Source organism: Lactuca virosa, chromosome 7, assembly GCF_052849685.1.
Source record: "Lactuca virosa cultivar CGN04683 chromosome 7, Lactuca_virosa_CGN04683_v6, whole genome shotgun sequence".
Classification (NCBI taxonomy): domain Eukaryota; kingdom Viridiplantae; phylum Streptophyta; class Magnoliopsida; order Asterales; family Asteraceae; genus Lactuca; species Lactuca virosa.
Genome location: NC_136432.1, coordinates 243,873,052 through 243,877,022, shown reverse-complemented (window position 1 = coordinate 243,877,022; position 3,971 = coordinate 243,873,052). Strand labels below are relative to the sequence as shown.

Here is a 3,971-nt window from a genome sequence, read left to right as displayed (position 1 = left end):
TCGGTTTTAAAGACATAGACCTAAATACAAAATTGCAAAAACAGTCCCTATGGTTGTAAAAAAATATATGGTTTTGGTCCAAAAACGTTTGATGGTGCATCACTGGTCCAATTTTAAATTACCTTGTGCAGTTTTGTTCCCTATACCGTTAACTTTAACAGTTTAGTTGTTAATTTTTTTAAAATGACTTTGTTAACTTCTATTTTTTTTTAAAAAATTTGATTAATTTTTTAATTGGATTATTATATATATATATATATATATATATATATATATATATATATATATATATATATATATTAAAATTCTCTTACCTTAGTTACAGTAAATTTGTTAAGGAATTGGCACAATGGGTCCCCTGTTTTTGTATATATGTTAAAAAATTGTCCATTTTCTGGGTTTTTTTTTCATTCTCTATATTTTGCTGGACACGTGTTGTCTTAATGTTTTTCCTTTGGCTTCTGATATAAATTCCACCGCCTTTGCTCTCCAATCGGATGCTTACACAGTTGCTTCCACCGCCTTCTCTCATTGATAATTTGGTCCCTGCCCCCATCGATAAACCTTCCCGATCCTTCCATCACCGCTTTATTTTTCTCTTCGCTTCTCTCTTTCGTCTCCTTTTACCAGCTATATGCTTCGTGTTCATGTCCTGCCCTAAATCCTGCTAACGATTCAAAGACGACATGTCTTCCTTCAGTTTCCTAACCATTCTTCATCATCACAATGGTTATCACTTTCTCTGGAAAGCTCCTCCACCGTCATCATCTACTGGCCTTCGTACTGTTATCTCCGTCTTCCCTTTAATTGTTCTTCTTGCCCGATCGGAATTGTGTCTGCAACGACTTCTAGCCCTAAAAATCACCATTCACGCCTTTAGAGGGAAACATCGACACCTCATCTACATCATTCATTATGTTCGTCGATGTCTCTACTCATACTTCCAGGTAATCAATATTTAGTGTTCACTTATTTTCATTTCAATTTAAGCTTTCTCCCAAAACCCAAATTGAAATCAAAACTCAATACATTAATTTAGCATGTTTGATTTACAGTTCCGGAAATCTATAGCTCTTACAAGTTTCATTTTCCACATAAAGATTTACTCATTTGGTGATTTATTCACCTATACAGACCTGCTTATATACCGTATCTCCATCTTTCGTTCCCGCTGCATGCCTCCTTGATCCTTCTCCTTCCAGGTAAATTGATTGTTGGGTTTTTTTTGTTCAAATTGGTGCATTGCGTTTTTTATAGGATTGAGGTTTCGATTGAGTGGATTGGGGTTGTACCTGGCAACTTACTTCATGTCTGTGATTCTTCTGGATGCAAAAGGAGCTTATCGTAAGTCTTTTATATCTTAATTTATACATTGATTATTTATTTATTTATTTATTTATTATTGTTTTTTTTTTCTTTCAGCAAGAATCAAACGGGTATGTGAAACAGAGCTAGGAATCATTTCCTAATGCTTCCAGTCAAAAAATGTCATGAACCTTCTCATACAATACTTTGAAAATGTGGCAATGAAGATCAATGTTAAGGTATTATTATGTTATCAACTTATCAGTTATCATCATTCTTTTTTTAATAACACAGTAATAATAATAGTAATGTACTCAATTGTAGGAGTATATTATAATTAGGTTGGTGGAAGAAACACAATTTTCGTTGCAGCTCTTTCTAATAGACTTCATGTTCCTAGGTTATAAGATTTGCCTGTTATGCAAGTAGAACAGATTGGTTTTATGCTTCAGGTAATTATCTACTTATTATACCGACCACTTTGATGCACATTTTACAAATTTCACTAAACGTGTTGAAACAATTGAAAATTGTGTATGTATGCATGAAGACGATCATGAAATCCTCTCGAAGCATCAAGACTAGAGAAGTGGCTTAGCAGAAGTATGAAGATCTCGGCGTCTTATAGTGACATTAATAAGTACTATAATTATGAATACGGTTTCTATTGGCACTTTCACCAGGTAATTTTCTTATATACATAATTCAAAACCCAATTATAAACTTCCACTTATTTAAATGATGGTTATGATTGCAGGATGGAAAGATTGAAGTTGAAGTTAAACTTACGGGGATTTTGAATTTAGGGGCATTGCAGCCTGGGAAGTTAGAAAATATGAGACAATAATTGTACCAGTATGGTTGTTAATTGCAAGTCTGAGGAAGCATATAATCAGGTATATACTGTGATTTTGAAGATTGTGCATCATTACTGATTTCCAATCTGTTAGGTGTTCTTTGGTCCTTAAAATACCCTTTAATAGTACCACCCCCCTGCATCTTACTTTAATAGAAATCTTTGACTATAGAGATCTGATACCTAAAATACCCTTCAATCCTACTCCATCTTACTGTTCTACTTAACACACAATTTTATTGTAATCTTTGACTATAAATAGAATACCTAGAATACTACAATACCCCTCAATAGTGCTCATTCTGTGTTTGACTTGATAAAAATATTTTATTGCAAACCAATTACCTAAAATACCCTTCAATAATACTTCTGCAGTGTATTCAACTTGACATACAGTTTGATGAAAATCTGACTAAATCAAAAACCTAAAATGCCCTCCCTTCGTTAGTTTGTCTTGACGTGTGGTTTGATAAAAAAAAAAAACTTAAATACCTAAAATACCCTCAATAGTCTCCGTTTCTCTCTTCGACTTTTGCTCCTTGATCTCAAATTTCCAATCTTAATGTACAATAAATATTCATTTTCCACTTCTTTTTTCTGATTTGCAGCAAGAAATGTGACTGGTGAAAGCACTTCTATCATATATCCAGGGTAAAGTTGGTAATTCTTCAATGTCCTATACACAAGGCAACTTTTTTCACTTTTGTAATTCGTTAAAATTTATAAAGTGTAATGTTTAGATGCTATAATTCCTTGATATGGAAAAATTGGAATTATGTGGTGTAGTAAAAAGTAGAAACAAATAAAAAAGTATCTGTATGGGTTTCTTGGATTGCTAATGTTGATTTTTTTTTTTTTTTTTTTTTTTTTGTATTCAAGAGTCGGTCAAGAATTGTGGTAAGAAAATTTTAATTGAGAATGCTCTTGTGAATAAGAGGTAAAACCATATGGAAGGTTAACAAGTAATGAATTAAAATCTACATATGCATTAGAACTGAATTTTCATTTCTAACTTTGAGGATGAAATTTAGGATTCGTTTAATTTTTTGTCTTCCAACAGTGTTGCTATAGAAATCAGGTATTTTTTATGAGTTGAAGTCCAAATTAGAGAAAAAAAATTGATTTTAATTACGGCCTAATCTCTGTTATAAAATATATTTTTGATAATTGAATTTCCGGTTTTGCTATTTCCATTTCTTTGTTTTTTGAGCCTAACAAGTGCATTTCAACAGATAAATAACACAATAATATTTGAATTTGTACATGTGAATCCATGTTGGTCAAATGTGATAGACTTGTCATTATTCTCACTGTCAAACATCTAAATGGTTGACATTATTGATAAGACAAGGAATGATTCACGTTAGTGCTGGATTTTATGTGTTCTTTGGGGTATAGTTGGAAGCACCATATTGGCAACATTGCAAATATGGTTGATATTACCCCTATATCAAAATGGTTTGAATTGAGTCTTTCATGCTACAATATGACTAGCAACTTGATGATATTGAAGGACAACTTCATTCTGGTGGTGCTAGAAGCAACAAAGTAGACGATTTTATCCCTATGTAAAATATATAGGATTTTACCCTTGAACAAAATATGGATATTTTACACATGCGCATTCACCGGATGATTGAAGGAGAGAGACTATCTACTTGGAGGTGTTATCTCCATTAATTCCCCTCTTCAGATACAAATAACAGTCGACATTTCTTTACCAAGTTCTTTGTTGGGTATTGTTATACAGAAAGAGGCAATCCGTCCGGCTGCTATCTATGGACCTAGACACGGAAGATACATAGGTCTA

The 3,971-nt window shown here is 32.7% G+C and overlaps 1 long non-coding RNA gene across 3 annotated transcripts; it reads left to right on the top strand.

Annotated features, from left to right (window-relative positions):
• Positions 1–498: 498 nt before the first annotated feature.
• LOC145125126 (uncharacterized) lies at positions 499–3,019 on the top strand. 3 transcript variants are annotated; one of them, XR_013715825.1, is made up of 7 exons: positions 499–947; positions 1,135–1,344; positions 1,423–1,544; positions 1,630–1,757; positions 1,856–1,988; positions 2,063–2,201; positions 2,770–3,019. It is a non-coding gene; the product is annotated as an uncharacterized LOC145125126 (long non-coding RNA). The 3 variants fall into 3 exon arrangements; XR_013715826.1 differs by having other exon boundaries at positions 1,056–1,344; positions 1,706–1,757; XR_013715824.1 differs by having other exon boundaries at positions 1,056–1,344.
• Positions 3,020–3,971: the final 952 nt, after the last annotated feature.